The sequence below is a fragment of the Caretta caretta genome, chromosome 1 (assembly GCF_965140235.1).
Source record: "Caretta caretta isolate rCarCar2 chromosome 1, rCarCar1.hap1, whole genome shotgun sequence".
Lineage (NCBI taxonomy): Eukaryota > Metazoa > Chordata > Testudines > Cheloniidae > Caretta > Caretta caretta.
The window spans coordinates 99,109,103-99,132,908 of NC_134206.1; the positions used below are offsets into that span (position 1 = coordinate 99,109,103).

The following is a 23,806-nucleotide window of genomic DNA, read 5'->3' on the forward strand; positions in this document are numbered from 1 at the left end:
TTTGCCTTCTGGATTTTGAGCTGTTAAAGTGCATTTGAATCATATTTTCAGTCTCATCTCTAAAACCATGTGGATTGGAAGTTTTAATTAAAAAGTGAACTAACAGTCTCACATGATCACATGACTCCAGGAGCTGGTTCTTCAAGTAAAATGGCAACTGTTGTGAACTCGTGATAGAACCATGAGAGTTGGCAACACTGCCTTTGGTCTCTGCAACCAGAGCTCATATCCTGACTACTCTATTCTCACACATCAGTGTGTATAGTGTGAAACGTTTTAGTTTTTCTTAGGCTTCAGAGGAATATTTTCAAATCACTCATCTGGTTCATTACCTTCAGTAGGATTTCCTCCTTGTGGAGACCCCCTCACAAAGGACCGTGGTTCATTCTGCTGCAGAAGTTACCAATGGGCATGCCCACAGACCTGTTGCAAGAAGGCCCTCTCCCTAGGGTTGCCAATTTTCTAATAGCACAAAACCGAACTCCCTTGCCCTGCCCCTGCCCTAAGGCCCCATCCCCCCACTCCCTCTGTCGCTTGATCTCCCCCACCCTCACTCACTACCTGGCCCATGGGAGCTGCAGAGCTGGCGCTGGGGTCGGAGGCAGCATGCAGAGCTTCCCTGATTGCCCCTGCACCTTGGGGCTGGACATGCCAGCCACTTCCAGGGAGCTTCACAGAACTAGGGCAAACATGGAGCCTGCTTTAACCCAGCTGCGCCACCAACCGGACTTTTAGCGGCCTGGTCAGCAGTGCTCACTGGAGCCGCCAGGGTCCCTTTTCGACCGGGCATTCCGGTCAGTAACCGGATGCCTGGCAACCCTACCTCTCCCTACAGAATCTCTCTAGCCCCTGGCAGGAACCATTTCTCCTGACTCCTTGGCAAATGCTGCCCCAGGCTGAAGATAGGACTCCAAGGAAAAGATAATACAGCCCTGGGTACTAGTCATGACTGGCAAATAGATGGATGGATTTTTCAATCCCTGTTTATATGTATTAAAAAGGCTATTCCCTCTTGCTTAGAGTATTATGTCTCTTTATGTGAAATTACATATTTGTGAGTACAGATCAGCCACAGTTCAGATATGGTGTCTGTGTTTCAATGTGCTATAGTATTTCCAGATTTCATGGAAAAATTGAGTTAAACATGTGTAACTAATTTTCAGAGTTCCATGGGACTAAGTAATTACTGGAACAAATAAAGAGCAATAAATATAAACATCGTCTTGAGTCAAAGCATTATAGTCAATATATTGTTTTCCAAACAGAAAAGTATTATTTTTTTTCTAAAATTAAAGACAGATTGCACGCTGTGTGGGGTCTAAACTAGACTGTATGTTAGGTTAGCTGTTAATAAATTTGTCAGGTCTCTCCTAAATGAGATGAAAGGCTCATCACTTTGTCTGTTCCATTGTGGATAAATATTTAAATAGTCTTTGAGAGAGAGAAACAACTGTAGCCCAGAGGTTAGGGCACCCACCCTGGAGATCCCAGTCCCCCTGCTCCAATCATTCTTTCATGATTTAATCCACAGTGGAGCAGCTTGAACAGGAGAGACTGAGTGACCCCTCCATCAGAATAGCCTTTAACTCAGTGGTTAGAGTAGTCTCCTGAGAGATGGGGTACTTCCTGTTCAAAGCCTTTCCATCTGGCAGTGAGGGAATTGAACCTGGGTCTCCCACACCCCAAGTAAGTGCTGTAATCACTGGGCTAAAAATTTTAAATTAGGCATCATCATCAACTCTTTTTCCAGAAAGATTTTGAATGGGCTCTGATGTGGCGGGCAGCCTCTGATCACGCCTACCAGATCCGGCCCAGAACATAAGTTAGGCATTCGCTCTCCTACCTTCCCCTACTTTGTGGATTGCTTGGGGGCTCAGATGGAATATAGGCCCCTGGGCCTCTATCACAAGACAGTGTGTATGCCCAGAGGCAGACACATAGGTTCCGAGGGAACTTTTATCCTGAATACTTGTCTTAGGGTATGTCTATCCAACAATTTAAGCCCAGATCTGACCCTGGGCTCAAGCCAAACCCTCCTTGAGTCCATGCTGCAAATGTGCTAATCTATGGCTCAGACCCAAGGTCCCAGGACCCTGCAGGGCTGGAGGGTCTGAGCCCATGTTAAGCTGAAACCTAGGGTCTGAGCCCTATTGGTTTCCTGTGTGCATGTGGCCCCGGCTTGACTCGAGTCCTGGAAGTCCTCTGGACATATCCCAGAGATCCTAGCAGCAGAGTGGCTAGCGCAGCAGACGGAAGTGGCATTACTGTCTGGCCAAGTGCACTCCCCCTTCCTGCTCCTCCCGTGGCAGCAGGCTCCTCCTCGCTACTGTGTGGAGCTTGCCTGGAGAAGGGAGCAAAGTTGACAGGTGGGATGTGGCTCCCGGCCATTGGGAAGTTGGGGGCCCTAACCTCCCTGGGACTGTGTGCACTGTGAGGGCAGTGAGTGGGAGCCAGCTCCAAAACTTCCCCACAGCAAGGAGGAGCCAGAGAAGGCTGCGGGGAAGTTTTGGGGCTGGTTCCTACCTTGCTGTCCTCATGGTGCACGCAGCCCAGGCGTCCCTGCACATGCAGCCACAGGGAAGGGGGTGGGGGCCCAGAAACGAGGGCCAGAGAGCAGAGCAGGACCACCCTTCTGCCCTGCAGGAAGGGGAAGCAGCAGGGTTCCCTGCTCAGCAAGACCAGGGGAGGGATGACCCACAACATCCCAGTGGCTCCCCGTCCCGGCAGGGCAGCCACTTAGTCCTGCTCCACTCTCTGTCCCTTGTCTCCACTCTCTGTCCTCTGTCTCCACTCTCTGTCTCTGTCGGGCTGCCCTCGCTGGGATTGCATGTTCAGGGGTGCACAGGCAGCATGCACTGTGAAGACAGTGAGTGGGATCCAGCCCCAAAACTCCCCCCCCCCCCCACCTCCTGGGGATCCCTTGTCCCTGCCTCCCAGGGTGTGGGAGGGGTAGGGATACCGGATCCCCGGAAGATGCTGGAGCACACTCCACCTTAAACTCTAGGGATTAGAGCCGGTAGAAGCCTGCCTGGGGCATGTGTGTGTTTTACCTGTGATACTTTCAAACTTCAAAATAAACAGACCAAAAAAAAGTTTCATTGCCAAGTTTCATTTTAATGGTTTGACAACCTTGGATACTCATGTCCTAATGCTCCTCAGAACAGGTACACATGGTCGTTTTCCTGCCAGTGTGACTCAGCCTGGAGCTAGAAAGCCCAATTCTCAGATTAGATGGTAGTTCAGTATAAAGCCTTCTCAAACTGCAGTCATTCTACTGAGACAGCCACCAAAGGAGTTAATTATGCTATTTAGGTACTCATGCTCCTTATGGGCACCAGAGTCCCATCAATAACTCTGCCACAGTTAGGAAACGGGCGGGGGGGAGGGGGAAGCAGTAGGGTTTTCCCAAAGTGCATCACATTCCTAGGGGTGGAGAGTCGACATGGGTGGGACCTGGTGGACTAGACACTTTGGAATATGTTTACTTTGACTCGGTCTGTACACTGCAGAGTGAATGTCAGAGCCCTAGGTTCAAAAACTCTTAACCTAGGGTTAAAATGCAGTGTAGATGCTCAAGCCCAGGGTTCTCTGACACAGGTCAGCTGACCTGAGTCCTACTATCCCTGGGCTTACATGGCTGTGTAGACATAGCCTCAGGTACTGGATGAGTTTAGGCATCTACAGGATTTGGCAGGAGTTTTGTGAATTGCAGTGGAGTCTAAAACTGAGATTTAAGTACCTAAACCCCACTTACTGAAATCTGGGGTTTAGGTGCCTAAGTGCATTTGTGGATCAGGGCCCATATGTCTAAGAGATCTGGGTTAATGTTTAAGGCTAAGTTTTTGTCACCGATATTTTTAGTAAAAGTCAGGGACAGGTCATGGAAAATAAACAAATTCATGGTAGCCCATGACCTGTCCCTGACTTTCACTAAAAATTTCACTGACAAAAGTGGTAGGTGGGTTCAGCACCTACTGCTGCTGTGGCTCCCGGATTCTCCAGAAGCTCTAGGGCCCCCTGTCCCTGGGGCTGGGCTGCTGTGGGGTCCCCTCGCCCTGGGCAGCTGGTAGCTGCAGGGTCCCCCAGCTGCTGGGTGCAGCTGGGCAGCTGCGCAAGGTCCACCGGCTGCCTGCCACAGCTGGGCAGCTGCATGGGGTCACCCAGGGTCACCCAAGGTCCACCAGCTGCCTGCCGCCTGCTGTGGCTGGGCAGCTGTGGGGTCCCCCAACCAGGCTGGGGACTGGGAGCTGCAAGGGCAGGGCTGGGTGGGAACTCCAGCCCCAGGGACGAAAATGTCACCGAGGTCAATAGAAGTAACAAGTTCTGTGACCTCCATGACATAATCGTAGCCTTATTAATGACTCATTTCACTACCATGGAGTTTAAAATACAAGGAATGACAACCAAATTGTAGAACCAAGCTTTCAGTTGCTATGCAACACCATTGTGGCATGTTACCCTTCATCTTTTAGTGCTTTTACTCCATCTCTCTTCCTCATGGATGAAATTTAAGCAACATGTTCGAGATACTTAACAGCAGATGTAATTATGTTTTTAATCTGACAAAAAACAGACTGCAGTTTGTACTGAAAAAAAATCATATCAATAAATTTAATGATGTTTTGGATGATACTCTTTGATATCACAATATTTCATTTTCAAATTTATATTATGCTGATTTACTTTAGAACATGAATCAGTTAAAGCCTTTTTTCTGTGGATGCCTCTAAATGCATTTGAGTGCTTTGTAGTGAAAAGGGAAAAAAAACTAGTTAGAAACTTTATAAACCACCTGTTGACACATTAATTGATGACAAAGAGCACATGCTGATTGATTTGCACAGTTTCTTCTGCAATGGTAAGTGGCTAATTAGCCATGTTGTCTCCTCATTGTTGATTGGATTAGAGTCACAGTAGTCTTTTCACCTAGGTGGGTGAATGAGAGCAATGGCTTCTGGTCACTATCAGTTTGCATTGGATTTGAACTAGTGATACGGAGCTAAAAGGTTCCATATCCCATTACCAACCTCTGAGTCATCCAGCTGTCTATGGTGATGCCTCTTAGTTGACAAAATGCCTGTAAAATTTACACAGGCACCCACCTATGAATTCAACAAACAGCACTTCTCCATGGAAACTGAGTCATCATGTACCCAAGGGGGTGATTATTATTTTTCTAAGCAGATGAGTGCACAAATTTTGTGGGTGTCTTTTTAAAAACATCTTTAAAATATAAGACCTAATTTTATAAATTGTAAGAAATATTAAATCACATATGGGATGGAAATTATATCAGAGTTAGTATCTTTTCTATTGAGATGTTCATAAAAAGGATTATCTTTTTATCCTGTGTTTCATGAGATGTGTAATTAGATCAATATAATTTTTATATTAAAACACTTGTTTTAAGAACAGGTAATTTACAAATATTCTAAATGTACTGAACATATCCTACACATACCAGTTTTATCTATTTCTTTTTCTTTAATCTGTGACAGCAATTTCATACCTCTTTTTTAGCATGTGATTTGTTAGACAGGATTAGGGGTTTCTAAAACCTACTTCAAAGACAAAAACATTTTAACAAGTTTTATTTTATAAAATGGAGTTTGCTTTTATTCACTGAAAGTTATGTTGTGGAAAGGGCAGTTGGGTCAAGAAAACACATTGAACATTATTTGTTAATTTTATCAGGAAGCCTTGAGAATATATGTTATACATTCCCCGATTACTATGAAACAACATCTAAATCTCTTCTTGCGCATTCCAAACTCCTGTGTGATTGCTCTTCTTTCAAAGGCAGGCTCCCTCCCTTCCCCTAGACTGATAGGGGAAGCATTAGTAGTCCCTATGTTTACTTTAAAAATGAAGCAGGCTACAGTTCAGCTTCTCTCATTTAATAATGATCCAGATCCAGATGGCCTTTTCTGGCACTTTGCATAAGTGTTTTTTTTTCTCCCTCAATTATTCCTGGTCTGTGTGTCAGTTTTTAAAAGCAAGGCTTCTGAGAAATGGTGTCCCTACCAAATAGAATATCCTAAGGCTTGGTTTATCTTGTTGTCAGTGTTATTGCTTTACAAACTAGTAGTGAAGTCCATTTATTGTTATTAATAGAAGTCCAGGTGTGGCACTCTCTGTATCTCAGGGGGGAAACCCTGCACCCTCATGTTCATCCTTATTATATGATTGTGTGGTATCCAATGCAAAGTTTGTCATGTTGGGTGTCTTCGGAAGGCTCATGATGCACTGAGCATTGTTATAGTAATGTTGTAATTTCAAGTATATAGTTATGAGACTGACAATGTGTCGTCATGGCTTAAAGCAAGCCCAGGCAAAACTTTCCAGGAACAGAGGGGCAGTTCATACCTCATCAAGACATGTATGGAACAAACCCAGCCCAGCCTCAGAGGAACAAAGGACACTGGCCTAGACAGCAACAAAGGATCTTTTGGACTCTCGAGTGAGTCACCCCCCCTTTCCCTCGGTCAGTCGGGACTACGATGAGGTAATGCTCACCTGACCCTGAAGGGGGATGGAGCAAAGCCAAGAGCGGAGAAAGAACATGATAAAAGGGAGAGACATTTGCCATGCTCTTCCTGTCTTCCACCTCCATCTACAGACATCACCACCAAGCGACTGAAGCGCTGATCAAAGGGGGAAAGCCTGGCTGAAGGGCAACCAGCCAGCCTGTCGTGAGAAGCATCTAAGTCTGTAAGGGCACTGAAAGTGTTAAGATCAGCTTAGAATGCATTTTGTTTTTATTTCATTTGACCAAATCTGACTTGTTGTGTTTTGACTTATAATCACTTAAAATCTATCTTTTGTAGTTAATAAATTTGTTTGTTCTACCTGAAGCAGTGCCTTTGGTTTGCAATGTGTCAGAGATTCCCCTTGGGATAACAAACCTATCAATCATATCAATTTCTTTGTTAAATTGACAAACTCATTTAAGCATGCAGTGTCCAGCGGGCATAACTGGACACTGCAAGATGGAGGTTCCTAGGGTTGTGTCTGGGACCGGAGATATTGGCTAGTGTCATTCAGTTGCACAATCCAAGGAGCAGCTTACATGCTAGAGGCTGTGCGGGAACAACCCAGGAGTGGGGGTTCTCACAGTAGAGCAGGGTAAAGCTGGCTCCCAGAGTTGAGGATTGGAGTGACCTAGCGGATCACCGGTCCAGATAACACCATGGGAACATCACACCAGGTAAATTGTATTGGCTGACAGTAAATATGAATGTAAAAATCCTCAAAGAGCCTGTCATGAGTCTGAACTGAGAAGGTACAGCAATGCAGTGTAGTTGGTCTTTGTAGGCCAAGTATAATATCATACCCCTTTCTGACTTGAACAGCTAGTCAAAGTTTGGGGCCTGCAGATGTTCCAGTTAGGATGAGAAATTGGGACTAGTCAGGTGTTTCTTTGATGCAATTTTGTTTATTTACAAACTTGCTTTTTGGATAGGAATCAAAAACACAAGGAGCCATTTCTTAGCTTGCCACCCTCTACCCATTTTAGCCAACAGACCCAAAAGCTCTCCCTCTAGCTAGGCTCTCATTTCTTGTCTCTGCTTCTCTCTCCGTTTTGTGTGCTCCCTTCCCACACACACTTGGTCACAATACCTAATGGAATACCCCATCCACATGGTGCAAAACTGTTGCACAGGTTCCCAAACCCTTTTTGACTTAGGGCATGTCTACACTTAAAACTTCAGCGTAGACGTTACCTATGCTGATGGGAGGGATTCTGCCAACGGGAGGGATTCTGCTACTGGCGTAGGTAATCCACCTCACCAAAAGGCAGTAGCTAGGTTGACAGAAGAATTTGTCTGTCGATCTAGCACTGTCTACTCAGGGACTTAGTTCGGTTTAACCATGCAACTCAGGGGCATGGATTTTTCACACCCCAACTGAAATAGTTTAACAGACTCAATTTTCTAATGCAGACCAGGCCTTAGCTGGGGGGCTTGTGATTAATTCATCCTGGCAATTGTGTTAATTGAAGGGCACATTCACACACGGTCTCAAAGAGGTTTGTGATTCATGAAGTCATCAGTACCTCTCAACATAACAATATACGAGGGAGAGGCTTTCTATGGGGCGTGTTTAGTATGGCAATAACTTTCTATTGGTAAGTATCCTCTTGCTCTGAAGAAAACATTTGGTCACCTTCTTTTCTTTCTGCTTCACAACTAATTGGCTAGTCTTACAGGTGTGGAGTCTCTAATCATTCCGGTGCTGTGGAGGCAGGACTAGAGGTGATAGCACATCATTTCACTGTTGCAATTTTCAGTAACCCCTCGTCTCCTAGGATCTGTGCTCATAGAGAAGCCTCCACACACAGCTCGTCACCCTTTCTACACCTATAGAGGAGGTCAGAGGTCTGTATGGCATCATTTCTACGATGTCCTCCCAGAGCTCATGGGGGGGCTGTGTGTGTGTGAAGGAAAGTCAGGGCAGGGTGATGGGTGCATTTAATGCATTGCTCCTCTTTCACCCCCAACAGCAGGATATAAAATGTGCTATACCCCCAGAATGAATTACCTTCTTGCATCCCCACTATAGTCTGTGGAACACTTCTCTTAAGGGGGAATTTTAGGACCAGCTAAATAACATGTATAGCTGCTTAAGATATGACTAAGAAGGAATGTAACAGTCTACAGTTATTTGAAGAGTAGTATAGCCAAGAAGGAAAGAAATTATTTAAGGTGGTACATGTTCATAATGAAGAGTACTGTGAGGAAATTAAGAAAAAAATGTAGGTTTAATGGACTTGCTGATGGTGAGATCTCATAGGGTTTGTCTATACAGCAGAAGCTGTGTGTGACACACTATACCTCAAAATGGCACCTTGTAACTCCCATATTCATCATTCATATATGGTTGTGACATTTCATACCAATTATGCCATGCATGGTATGATAAGATATATGAAAAGTCATGATCTGCTGAAAACCATCGTTCTGTCCAAATATGTATATCACTAGTGTTTGTGAAATTGAGATTTTGCTGTGTGGTTGTTACTGAAATATGCTGTAAGTTTTCTAGGTACATACAAAGGACCTCTGCCCACAAGGGTGTTCAGCGACCACTAATCAGCAGGGGAGTTGTAATCAAGGGATTTACAATTCAATGACAGTTGCCGGAGCACCACAAAATAGGGACTGCTCAACTCTGACTCAGTTGCACAAGACCACACCAGGGGGACTGCTCAACTCAGTGACTCAGCAAAGCCCACCAGGACATGTCTGGGCAAGTGTCTTCTAGGCACATGGACAAAGGATATAAAATAGGAAACAGCCGCAGCCTGCCTTTCCCTTTCTCCTCCCCCACCTACACTGGAAGCAATGAGGATGCTGAGAAGACAAAGATTTCATTTGAGGAAGCTGGTCCCAGGTTTCAAAGGGGAAGCTGGTGTAGCAAGAACTGTAACAACCAGTAGGGGGGCAGGGGGAATAATAACATAAAATGTGGAAATGGCAGAGGTACTTCTTTGTCTTCACCAAGAAGGTTGGTGGTGATTGGACATGTAATGTAGAGAATGCCAGTGAAAATGAGATAGGAACAGAAGAGCCTAAAATAGGGTAAGAACAAGTTAAAAATTACTTGGACAAATTAGATGTTTCAAATCACCAGGGCCTGATGAAATGCGTCCTAGAATACTCAAGGAACTGACTGAGGAGATATGAGCTATTAGTGATTATCTTTGAAAAGTCATGGAAGATGGGAGAGATTCCAGAAGACTGGAAAAGGGCAAATCGTTTCCCTTTTTATAGATGGGCATAAGGACAACCCAGGGAATTAGACCAGTCTTCTGTACCCAGAAAGATAATGCAGCAAATAATTAAGCAATCAAATTTGCAAACATCTAGAAGATAATAAGGTAATAGGTAACAGTTAGCATGAATTTGTCAAAAACAAATCATGTCATACCAACCTGATAGCTTTCTTTGACAGGGTAACAAGACTTGTGGATGGGGGGAAGTGGTAGACATGGTATATCTTGACTTTAGTAAAGCTTTTGATACTGTTCACATGTCTTTCTCATAATCAAATTATCTGGAGAAATGGTCTAAAGTAAATAGAATGAAATTCAATAAAGACAAATGCAAAGTACTCCACTTAGGAAGGAACAATCAGTTGCACACATACAAAATGGGAAATGACTGCTTAGGAAGGAAAGGGATCGGGGAGTCATAGTGGACCACAAGCTAAATATGAGTCAACAGTGCAACACTGTTGCAAAAAAAGTGAACATCATTCTGGGATGTATTAGCAGAAGTGTTGTAAGAAAGACATGAGAAGTAATTCTTCTGCTCTACCCCACGCTGATTAGGCCTCATCTGGAGTACTGTGTCCAGTTCTGAGCACCACATTTCAGGAAAGATGTGGACAAATTGGAGAGAGTCCAGAGAAGAGCAACAAAAATGATTAAAGGTCTAGAAAACATGACCTATGAGGGAAGATTGAAAAAATTGGGTTTGTTTAGTCTGGAAAAGAGAAGATTGAGAGGGGATGTAACAGTTTTCAAGTACGTAAAAGGTTGTTACAAGGAGGAGGAAGGAAAATTGTTTTTCTTAACCTCTGAGGATAGGACAAGAAGCAATGGGCTTAAATTGCAGCAAGGGAGGTTTAGGACATTAGGAATCACTTCCTAACTGTCAGGTTAGTTAAGCATTGGAATAAATTGCCGAGGAAAGTTGTGGAGTCTCCATCATTGGAGATTTTTAAAACAGGTTAGACAAACACCTCTCAGGGATGGTCTAGATCAGGGGTGGCCAACCTGCACCTGAGAAGGAGCCAGAATTTACCTATGTACGTTGCCAAAGAGCCACAGTAATACATCAGCTCCACCCTGCCTGCCAGCAGCCCTGCTGATCAGCGCCTTCCCCTCCTTCCCCATGCCTCCTGTGGCATACCGGAGGCTCTGGGGGGAAGGGGAGGAGCGAGGGTGTGGCAGGCTCAGGGAAGGGGGCAGGAAGGAGTGGGGGCCTTGGGGGAAGGAGTGAAGTAGGGGCAGGGGTTGAGCAGTGAGCGCACACATCCTGGCACATTGGAAAGTTGGTGCCTGTAGCTCCAGTCCTGGAGTTGGTGCCTATACAAGGAGCCGCATATTAACTTCTGAAGAGCTGCATGCGGCTCTGGAGCCACAGGTTGGCCACCCCTGTTCTAGATAATACTTAATTATGTGTGGTCTCAAGGTCCCTTCCAGTTTTATGATTCTATGAATTGCACCTGTGTAACTAGGCAGATTTTAGCTCACTGAATTCCAAACCAAAAATTAGAAGGGAGCAGTGATATAAAAAAGCTCAGGTCAGAATTCAAAAGCATGGCTTGGATGAGTTAGGGGAAGTTGGTGCACTGCAGAGACCTGATCCTGAAACAGCCTATGCATCTGCTATGATCCCAGCAGGAATGAAAAGGCTGTTCAGGCTGGAACAAGCCAACCTAAATGCCTTTCTTCTATAGCAACCCGGTCAGGCTACTAAGAGCCCTTCTGTTAAACTGAGATCACTTTAGTTTAAAGCTCCACGTCCCTTTAGGCAGCTTCATATTCTGAAATACTAGAAACTGTCACACCAGCATATTCCATTTGTGATCTCCCCATTAGATTAGGCCTGTTTACTCCTATCGCTCAAGTGGCAGAGGTCTGATATTCTTGCCCACATGGGTCATCATCAGGGCTTGATTAAGGTTGCCTGTGATGGGGAAGATCTTGTGGTTAACAGCCCTGGAATGAGACTTTGCAGATGTGAGTTCTGTTCCTGCCACTGTGTGACTTTGACTTAGGACAGATTATCTTGCCCAAACTTTACAGATAGGAGAATGAAGCACAAAATATTTCCCTTCTTCACAGAAGTGTTGTGAACATAAATTATTTACTGGGTGTGAGTTGTTCTGATGCCACAGTGATGGAAACCAAGGAAGCCCAAGACAATGGCAGAGTTAGGGTTCAAAAGAAATGTTAGTTTTGGAAACTTGACTTCTCAACAGCTTTCCTGACGTTGTTTAACCCCTTGACACGGGAAGCAGTACTGATGTGTTGGGGGTAATTTGGGGAGCCCTTAGTTAAAATTCCACTGGCAAAGCTAAGGAAGCGAGTGGAGAGCTAGTGATTTGAAGTTCACTCTTCTTTGGATACTGCTAAATCCTCTCTGCCAAAGACGATTTATTTACATGGCTCATAAAAACACTACTGAAGAGCTAATTTTCTGCCTTTGAATGGACCAGATTACACTAAATTGCAGGTACTTTAAAAACAGTTATTGAGCCATGCTATCCAGAATCCTCCACCAAGTCTTCACCTCTCCCTTCCCCCATCCCCTTTTGAGATTACACACACTGAACGCTATACTATTGTCAGTGAAGTAGGTATATTTTCAGGAACAAAGTTTGCACATTTCCAGCAAAGTTTGTCTGCCTAGTCATGCTGCTTGATTATGGTTATGGGAAAAGCATTTTTAGTTTCAGTGGGAAAACAAAGGAATAATTTCTCCAATGGCATTCCCCTCCTCTGCAACCACACCCATCTTCCCCCTGGTACGTGACCTTTGTCACAAGCCAATGGGTGGGGGGGGAATTTTTTCAGAATCCTTTAATAAACTACTACTGAAAGCTTGGGCTGTAACACAGCTGTAATTTGTAAAGTCAATGTGAGAACTTAAAAATGTGCATGGTACCACTCACGTTTATGGTAAGCATGGGGAGGGCAGGTGAGGATGTATGTGTTGTGATCACAGATTTTTGTTGATGCACATGTGGCAAATGAGAGGTGTATTTGTGGTTATTTTATGTGCTAATTGTGTTTTGTGGCTGGGGAGTTGTGCTGAAGGATTTTGTGTTGACTTGGGAGGGTGGTGAATGAGGGATGTGAACAGCAGTGAGGGGCTATTGTACGTTCTGGTTTTGTTGTTGTGTATGGGTTGTGTTGTGCTGGGAGAGTTGTGTGGATTTGTACGGGTGGCAAATGAGAGGTGTGTGTTATCAGGACATTGTTAAAGTGGGGGTGGGGGATTGGAAGCAAGCTGATACTAGCCAAAGAGGAGAAGGGAAGTAAAAAAGGGCTTTTACAAGTATCTGGAGAAAGTAGTTCCATTAATAAATCTAGAGGAGTGGAATTAATGATGAATCAAAAATGCAGTGATACTGAGCTTGTATATTAACTGTGTCCTCAACAAGAAAAATATAGAATTTTTTTCAGTTGGAAGGTTAATTACATTTTTAGACCTGTGAGTTAAATTTTTAAATCGGAAAGGAAGAAGGTCTTGTAGAAGTAGTGATTTATAAAAAAAGAGGATACTTGGAAATGTACGGACACAAATAATAGATTCAGAAGAGTCCATTGTGGTCATATAGTCTGTCCTCCTGAATAACACAAGCTGTATAATATTGGACTGACATTCACTTACTCAGCAGATGAGTCTAACAAATCTTTATTGGGAGTAAACATTCAGCAAGTAGTGATCAATTACTCACAAGTGGAAAGCTCATTGGAACAATCTCATGAATCACCTCCAACACTGGGCAATACAACTTCAGCCTCCCTATTTATAACTTTTTGTTATCTTTTCTTATACATATGTATTAGTGTCCCATTTCCATGTTAACTCTCCTTCCTCATCAGTACAGGCTTAGTGTTAGTTCAAATCAGTCTTTTCTATCCTTTTAGTTAGTTTTTTTTTTTCTTGTTCTCAAAAACATGATTATTCTGCAATTTTTTACACATGCACAATTCTACTTATGCTTACTCTGTTAAATGTTATCAGAACAGACTCTTAAAATCTACAGCAGGCTTCTGTCAGGCCTAAATATGCCTTCATTCCAAACATATAGTAGTTCCTGAATTAACTCCTTTTTGAAGGAGAAATATCAAATCTTCATTTAAAAATTGCTAGTGATATAGAATCCACTACAATCTTTGCTAAATTATTCCAATGGTTAGTTACCCTAAAAAGTCTTATTTCTAGACTGCGTTTGTCTAGCTTAAACTTCTAGCCATTGGATCTTGTTATAATTTTGTCTGCTAGACTGAAAAATCTTCTATCATCAAATTTCTGCTCTCCATGTAGGTACTTATAGATTGTGATCAAATCACCCTTTAACCTCCTCTTTGTTAAGCTAAATAGATTGAGCTCTTTGAACCTTTTGCTATAAGACATAATTTCCAAGCCTTTAATTATCTTCCTGGTTCTTCTCTGAACCCTCTCCAATTTTTCAGCATCCTTCTTGAACTGTGGATCCCCTAATGGGACACAGCATTCTGATAGCAGTCACACCAGTGCCCCCTATAACCTCTCTACTTCCACTTGGAATTGCCCTGTTTTTTACATCAAAGGATCACAGCAGCCCTTTAGGCCATGGCATCAAAATGGAAGCTCACATTCAGCTGATTATTTACCATGATGCCCAAATCTTTTTCAGAGTCATTACTTTCCTGGATAGAGTCCCCCATCATGTACCTATGGCCTACATTCTTTGTTGCTAGATGTATGACCATGCATTTGGTTGTATTGAAACACTTCGTTTTCATCCAGTTACCAAGTGATCTAGATCACTGCATAACAGTGACTTGTCCTCTTCCTTATTTACCACTCCCTTAGTCTCTGTCATTTGTGAACTTAAACATTTTTATCAATGACCTGCATGAAAATAAAATTACTGATACGTAGGGTAGGGCAAAAACCAATCCCTGCGAAACCCCACTAGAAACACACAATCTGCTTGATGATGATTCCCCCTTTACAATTACATTTTGAGACTTGTCTGTAAGCCAGTTTTTATCCATTTAATGTGTGCTATGCCAATTTTGTATCATTCTAGTTTCTTAATCAATGTCATGTGATACCAAATCAAATGTCTTACAGAAGTCTAAGTATGGTACATCAACATTATTGCCTTTATCAACCATACTTGTAACCCAGAGGTGGGCAAACTACGGCCTGCGGGCCACATCCAACCTGCGGGACAGTCCTGCCCGGCTCCTGGCCTGGGAGGCCAGCCCCCAGCCCCTCCCCCACTGTTCCCCCTCCCCCGCAGTTACTCCACCACGCAGGCAGCGCTGTGGGCGGCGGGGCTGCATGCTCATGCAGGGCAGTGCGGCAGTGTTTCTGGCTCCAGCTGGAGCAGCACAGTAAGGGGGCCGGGGGGTTGGATAAGGGGCAAGGAGTCCCGGGGGAGCAGTCAGGGAACGGGGGCAGTTGGATGGAGTGGAGGTTCGGGGCGGGCAGTCAGGGGAGTTGGATAGGAGTGGGGTCCCGGGAGGGGGCGGTGGTCCCAGGAGGGGGCGGTCAGGGGACAAGGAGCTGGGGGGGGATTGGATTGGTCGGGCGTTTTGAGGGGGGCAGGCAGGGGTTGGGAAGTGGGAATGGGTGGATAGGGGGTAGGGGGAAGGCTGTTTGGGGAGGCACTGCCTTCCCTACCCAGCCCTCCATACAGTTTCGCACCCCAGTTTGGCCCTCAGGCCAAAAAGTTTGCCCACCCCTGGGCAAAGTCTACTCCACCCAGAGTAGACAATACTCTGGACCATGTTTAACTTTTATAAAACGTACTTGTAACTTGTGAATATTGTGCCCGTGTTGAGAAATTGTTATATGCTAATTTAAACCATTGTTGCTTATGCTCTGTTGACAGGTAAGGTATAGATCATCATGTTTTCATAATTTTAATAAACTTTTTGTGCAAGGCTTGAAGTTATGAGGAAACACGTGCTGTTCTATGCTCTGAGTTTTAATTATATTGTTTTCTCTGCTATCTGAATTCAAAAGACTGTATATTTACTTTTACAAAAAACACTGCTGTGGTAAAGAACAAAGATAATCCCCCAAAAAGGAGCCAAAAATAACTTTTATTTTTCAATTGAAATTCTGATTTAAGGGCCAGAGAACCAGCTTTAAGGCTCAGCAAATCAGGACACAGGTCTCTGTTTGCCTTATACTTCTGTTGGATCCTAACAACAAGCTACAGCTCACATTCCACCAGGAAAAAGAAGACTGAGTTCAATCTTCAACCACCACTTTGGATTTCTTTTGATGACCACACATTCAGGTTAGACAAATTTAGCATCTAAAATGATGAGGTGGAATCAAGCAATCAGATAAGACCGAGCCTGGTATAAAAAGCATATGGGGACATGCCTTAATAATTCATATCAGATAATGGGGGTTTAAGTTCTTAAATATCTGTGTAGCGAGGCAGAGTGGCTGATGCTGATGGGGAGGAACCACTCTTCCTCCTCCCCTGCACGGTGGGCAGAGCCAGGCCATACCCACCCCTTGTGCTGCAAGCAGAGGGGTGGAAATGGAAGTATAAGAGGCAAGGCCTTCAGCTCAGTTGAGGGAGAGCCAGGGGAGGAGTCCGATACTGCTGCCAGCCTCTGAACCAGGGACCAACCTGTATCAACCCCTGCCTCTGGAGGAATATCCGGAGGAGCTGCCGCTCAGCAAATATCCCAAGGAGCTGCTGGAACTGTCAGTTGCCAAGTACCCCAAGGAGCCGGAGGGCCTGTAAGCACTGAAGTCCTACAGACAGGTAGGGATAGGAAGTAGTTCAGGGAAACCAGACATTAGTCTGGTTGTGTTTGCTGAATGATCAGCATGTTTTGGCAGGATTCCTGCTGACCCAGTGGTGAGACTCCCCTCAACTGTTAGGGCCCTGGACTGGGACCTGGTGGAGTAGGTTGGACCTGGGTCCCCCTAAACCCTGCTGCCAGCTCCACCGGGGGGTGTAGGATTGCCAACTTTCTAATGGCACAAAACCGAACACCCCTTCCCTGCCCTGCCCCTTCTCAAGGCCCCACCCCCACTTGTTCCATCCCCCTTCCCTCCATCATTTGCTTTCCCCCACCCTCACTCACTTTCACTGGGCTGGGAAAGGGACTTGGGGTGCAGGGGGTGTATGGGCTTTGTGCTGGGGGTGCGGGCTCTTGGGTGGGGACAGGGATGAGGGGTTTGGAGTGTGGGAGGGGGTATGGACTCTGGCTGGGGGGTGTGAGCTCTGGAGTGCGGACAGGGATGAAGGGTTTGGGGTACAGATGGGGGCTCCAGGCTGGGGCAGGGGGTTGGGGTGCAGGAGCGGATGGATGAGGAGTATGGGGTGCAGGAGGGTGCTCCAGGCTGGGATCAAGGGGTTCAGAGAGCAGGAGAGGGCTCAGAGCTGGGGTTGGGGCACAGGAGGGGGTGCAGGCTTCGGGCAGCACTTACCTCTTTTTGGCTCCTATGTGGAGGTGCAGCCAGGTGGCTCTGCGTGCTGTGCCGTCCGCAAGCACCACCCCTGCAGCTCCTGTTGGTCACAGTTCCTGGCCAATGGGAGCTGCAGAGCTGGCACTTGGGGCGGGGGCAGCGCACAGATACCCCTGGCTGCCCCTATGCGTAGGAGTCAGACGGGGGACATGCTGCTTCTTCTCAGAGCTGCGCAGAGCCATGGCAGGCAGGGAGACTGCATTAGTCCTGTTGCGTGAGCAACTGGACTTTTAACAGTGCTGACCGAAGCCACCAGGGTCCCTTTTCAACCGGGCATTCCAGTCAAAAACTGGCACCTGGCAACCCTATAGGGTGGCAGCTACCCACCTTAGGCCGAACAGTCTGCATTTGTTTGCTGTCTGCCCCAGCCAGAGCAGCTGTGGGCCATAAAATGCTATTGCTCTACCCCAGCTGGGGAGCTGGGCCATAGACTGTTTGCGATCTGCCCTACGTAGAAGATTTGAGTCTGACTGCTTGATATTGCACAGCCCTGCCCAGAAGACTCAGCCTTACTGTGCCTGCTGTCTTCCCCAGCCAGAGGGCTAGCTAAGACTGTTATTGGTGCTAATCCCCTGTTGATCGGCTCTCAGCTGCTTGGTGGCATAGCGAGGTGGAGGGATCTCCCTCTGACGCTGACAGGGAGGAACCACTCCAACCCACTACACTCTGCATTAACAAAACTAAAATCACAAGAAGACCAAGTGGGAGTACAGAAGACGATTCTTCTGAGTTTTACTTGTACTCAACATGTTAATCATATTGTTGCTTTTCTAAACCATCATATAGCAAAAGAGTCAGAGATACAGTTGAAGACAGGGGACAGATAATTTCTTATGGAAAAGATTTACAAGAGTCTGCCCAGCACTGCTGGGGTAAATGTGTAAAGTCAAAAATTAAAAAGAATAAACCATACGAAGTTGAAGGAAATAACCTTTTGTTATCCTAACTATACACAGTCTGTATATGCTATTTTCTTCCTAAACAGGTTCGTTTGTATGTGTGCAATGTTTTTGATCAGAGTTTATATAACACTCAAGCTTCACAACCACAAAGAGCTGAAACTTTAGTGTTCTGTTAGTTGGCCTTTGAGCTTGTGTAATAGTCAGCAGTCCAATGAAAGTTAGCATGCTATTTACCTTGTCCCCTTTTTCCTAAAGCCAAAGATTATTTCAAAAGAAAATTGGAAAATGTGGTGACTATTTCCATTTGCTGTCTCTGTATTGTGAGTAAAAAAGAACCCATCTTGTGGGTTTGACCTTCACGTAAGTGCATGGTTTTTAACAATTTCTAATGAATTAAATAGTGATCTATGTCAAGCAGGGCCCTGGCCTTTTCCTGTGATTTTTAAAGAGCCGTGTACCTTTATGGCTCTGTGTCAATCTCATCAGTGGTTTTTTAAACCATGTGCATGTGGCCAGTCTTCCCAAGTGTATCAGCACCACAACATGACCATAATGAGACCCTATACACATGGAGGCTGTTAGCCTCTTTCCCCAGATAGCACACATCTATAAAGTCAGACAAATTTGTCAGTCTGATTGTCTATCCTATGATCTTTATAAAGCTGACTAACATTGTCATGTAGCTTTATCTTTTAACTGTAGTATAATCAGGTACCACATAGTTGTGTGTTTATGGCATATACATTATACCATTTTATAGATAAGAATTGCTGCAGACAAGCACACCTTCATAAATATATTGATAGAGTAATAATGGTAAATACAACTCTGTCAAGATAAAATGACACAATACATCACCATTAAGGTGGTCAAACAATGCAAGCGAAACAGTCTATAAACATAAAACTGTTACACCAGCAGTACCGGATGATTTTTGGCAACCACAAAATCATCAATAGCATCCTAAAAGCTCCAGAGACATGTGAACTCACTCTCAATAGATATGTTGTCAGGACAATTTAATTTGTTCTGTGGTGTTGTCACTCTCAGTTGGAGGAGGACCTTTCTCACCGTCACAGTTCATTAATGGCAGTGTCAAAAACAGTCTTATTACCATGACAACATTGGAGAAAGTTGAATGAGGACTACATAATAACAGAAAATAGATATTTCAAGAGGATGGTACTTGGGAGATATGCTCATGCAAAAATAAATGCTGCTGTTCCCAAACAACATCAAGATTCAACTTCAAATTCAATTTGCACAAACAATTTCCAAGTCTTCAGAGTATTTCTCTTTCTGTGAACTTTGTAATAGGCACGACTTTGTCTTTTTTTGCTCATGTATCAGATCATTTTAAAAAATAATTGAATGTTTTAGTTCTAAACTTCTGCTCAACTTCACAATTTGTCACTAGAACCCTTTCCAGCTGCATGACGTTTTCTCTCACAGAAATTATGAATTTGTTCATAGACTATCAGGGTTGGAAGGGACCTCAGGAGGTCATCTAGTCCAACCCCCTGCTCAAAGCAGGACCAATCCCCAATTAAATCATCCCAGCCAGGGCTTTGTCAAGCCTGACCTTAAAAACCTCTAAGGAAGGAGATTCTACCACCTCCCTAGGTAACGCATTCCAGTGTTTCACCACCCTCCTAGTGAAAAAGTTGTTGGATGGTGGATATCATTGCTCTTTTGCTCATACAAGCAAAGTTTGATAGAAGCTTCTCAACCTCTCCTACATATATACACATGCAATGCTGCAGGTGTAATCACTTGTCATACCTTTTTTCCACATGTATAAGATGAAACATACATGTGCCAAGCATAGTTGCTTTCATTTTGAGGTTACTTTGCATATTCACATAGGATTTTCATGTGTAAATTATATTCTTTATGCATGCAGATAATCATAAAAATTTGTACACAAAATGGATTGAACTGGTAAAGTGTGTGCCCACAAAGAGAGGCTATGTTTTGAAATATTAGCTTTCAATTTAGTTTTGAATTTTTCTCTTAATTCATAGGACCCAAGGAACATAGGAATTGCCATAATGGATCATACTCATAGTCCACCTAGTGCAGGGGCCTCAAAGTCCGGGCCCCGAGAACCTCCCCACTGCGGCCTGTGGAGGAGACATACATGCAGACATACTGCTGGCAACGTCTGCTGCAGGCGCCACCCTCCGCAGCTCCCATTGGCTGGGGGAGAGGGACAGAGATGCCATCACTAGTCACCAGGCAGAGTCAGCCATGGAGGCAGCATCACTTTTTCCCACAATGAATATAAACAAGTCAAAATACTGAACACAACTACCTGATGCACACCTTGCTGCAATCCTGCAGGTTTCAACTGCTCAGTCACTGAGGCCAAACATCAACAAACTGACAGAACTGAAGCGTTGCCAGGTGTCTGGCAAACACTAAAAACTCTCTGGCAGGTGAAGAATTGTATAAAGTTTTATGACAGTTTTATTATTTCTAACAAATTCAAAATAAAAAATACAATATAAACGATTTCTCTTCTGAACACCATCTTCAGTGACTATTAGCCTGCTGGGAGGATTTGAGGACTAGCACTGGCCCTAAGGTAAATTGAGTTTGAGACCTCTGACCTCGTGCAATATCCTGTCTCCAACAGTGGGCAGTACAAAATGCTTCAGAGGAAGATGCATGAAATTCTGAAATGGATGGATTTGGGATAACTTGCCCCAATTCCCATCCTAATCCTCAATAGTTAAAGATTGTTGGAAAACCTGAAGCATGAAGTTTTATCTCTTCCAGTACTCCTTTTTTGTGTTAAATATTATGACTCCAAATATTCTTGTTATGCATGTAAATGTCCATTCCCTCTTTAATCTTCCTAAGTTCTTGGCCATAATGACATCCAGTGGCAATGAGTTCCACAGTGTAATTACACATTGTGTGAAAAATGTTTCTTTTTATCACTTTTTAATCTTATTCCTTTTGGATTCATGGAGTTCCCCCATGAGGAGAAGGTTATGAGATAAGGAAAACAGAAGCTCCTCATCTACCTTTTCTAGCCCTTTCATTATTGTATATACTATTGAGAGTTTTTCCATGCCTCTTATCATTCTCTGAGCGCTCTCTAGTTCTCCATTGTTATTTTTGAGATGGAGTGACCAGTACTTCACACAGTATTGAGATGAAGTTGCACTAATATAAAAGCATCATAATTTTTCTTTATTATTCTCCATGGTGTTCCTTTAGCATCCTAATTTGTTGTTTGCTTTTTTTTTTTTTTACTGTAGCTGCACATTGAGCAGACATTTTCATTGAGCTGTCCACAGTGATGCTCAAATCCGGGTTGGTACAGTTAATCTGAACAATGTAAAGTATATGAATTATTCATACTTTCCCTCCAGTGAGCATTATTTTGCATTTATCAATACTGACCTTCATCGACCATTATGTTGCCCATTCACCTAGTATGGTTAGGTCCCTCTGAAGTTCCTCACAATCTTCTATGGACTTGACTGACCTGAATAACTTTTTGGTTTCTGAAAATTTTGCTAACTCTCTGCTTACCCCTCTTTCCAGATCATTAAAAAATAAATACGTGAAACAATATTTAACCTAGTATGGAACCTTGAGGCACCCTGCTGTTAATATGTGGCTGTAATGACAATTGAACATTTATTCACATTCTGTTTCCCCTCTCTGAGCCAGTTTTTGATCCATATCAATACTTTGCCTCTGATCACATGACTACCTAGTTTATTTAGTAGACTCATGTGAAGAACCATGGCAAAGGCTTTTTGAAAGTCAGAATAAATTATGTCAGCTGATTCTCCCTTATACACTATTTTACTGATAGATTCAAAAGAATTCTAACATATTAGTGAGACACAATTTCCCTTTGCAGAAACTTTTGATTTTCAAGCAGTGAGAAAGAGACTTGAAAATAATTACTACTTCTGGTACTTTGAGTTCTTCTTATTTTCCCCCTTTTCTGGAGATATTGTACATGCTGACAGAAGTTATTGTTGTAAATTGCAATAGTAGAACTCTGGGAGAATTAGAGAGGGAGAAAGAGGCAGCTTTCAAGGCCAGCTCATGATATCTCATGGAGACAGTTCTCTGGCTTTTTTTGCCATATTCACCTATAGATTCTTCAGGTTGATTAATAGACTTTTTAATATGCACAGAACTAAATACATGTGGCCACATTCTATACTAAGTTACAACCATTCACCCCTATTGGCTTTAGTCAAATGCAATTCAGCACAGGAAAACTTTCTGGTTTTAGCATCATGGGACCTCTGTGTGTTGCATGAAGTCTTCAGTACTAATATTCAGTGGTGCTGGAACTATTTTCGTAGTGGGGGTGCTGAAGGCGGAAATCATGTATTTGGATTGTTATTACTACTTCAAGCCAGGGGGCACCGTAGCACCCCCAGCACCCATGCTAATATTTCTTTTTGTCTGGTGCTAAGACATTTCTTCGGCAATACATTGATGAACTGATGGAGAACAGGATGTCTATTGTGCTCAAAGCACTTCAAAGTTCTGTTGCAGATTTTACACCCTAAAATGACAGATTTTAGGGCTTGATCCTGCATAACACAGGTACAGAATAGTGTTTATATAAGTGAAAAGTAAAAAATGATGAGCAGGACAAGAAATTTAGGAGAATTATTACTATTGAAAGTGTGCATATGGACACCAAATTACTCCTGCCTCATATTAGGAATAAGACCAGAGAGAGGAGGGCATAGCTAAGGCCTGATCTACACCTAAAATTTAGGTCAACCTAGCTACATTGCTCAAGGCTGTGAAAAATTTCACTTTCTGTGCATCACAGTTAAGTTTACCTAAAGCCCACTGTAGATGCAGCTAGGTCAATGAAAGATTTCTTCCATCGGCCTAGCTACCTCCTCTTGAGGGGCTGGATTTCTTCCATCACTGTAGTAAGTGTCTACACTACAGCATAACAGCAGCATAGCTTCTTGCCTTCAGTGCCTCATTTGCATGCATAGCAGCTAAGCCCATGCCTTCTCAAACACACAAACACATTCACACTTCACCCTCTTTTTACCTTGCATTGTTAAGAGTCATAGAGTTTAAGGCCAGGCAGGACCACCAGATCATTCCGCTTGACCTCCTGGCCACCTCCACACTAAGCCCAGCAACCAGAATTAGACCAAAGTATTACAGCCTTCTGGAGACTAAACTATTGTGTGCCACAGGCAGAGAACAGGAGGGACAGTACTGCACCAAGAGTGAGTGAATAGGTATGCAAGAGGCTTGAAACTCTTGTACTCAGTGTGGACCTAGTGCTTAATTTTACCAATCATAGTTCTTTGCTCACACCTCCACTGAAGTGTAGCAGCCTTGGACAATCTGCCAGTAAATGAAATTCGTGCTTTTGAGTTTCTACTCCCGTGTACATAGCACACATTTCTTAGAATTATTGTTCTTGCTGACTATTGTAGTTAATAAACTGTCAATTTCCTGTTCTTTCAGAATAGTATGATTTCCCCTGAATATTGACCAGTGTGGCTAGTGTTTATGAAAAATGCAATAAATCATTCAACTGGCTCTACGTACACATTTACTTAATGCAGAGAGAATGTTGGAGTGGAATAAACTGTCATAGTTTAGGTCTCTGCAGAGAAAGCATTTTGGTGTGTGGATTTTGTGGCAAAGGGA

At 43.8% G+C, this 23,806-nt stretch overlaps 1 protein-coding gene across 3 annotated transcripts in view; it reads left to right on the top strand.

Annotated features, from left to right (window-relative positions):
- LOC125638252 (putative RNA-directed DNA polymerase from transposon BS) overlaps window positions 1–23,806 on the top strand; it is a 130,402-nt gene that overhangs the window by 56,210 nt on the left and 50,386 nt on the right. The window lies entirely within an intron of this gene.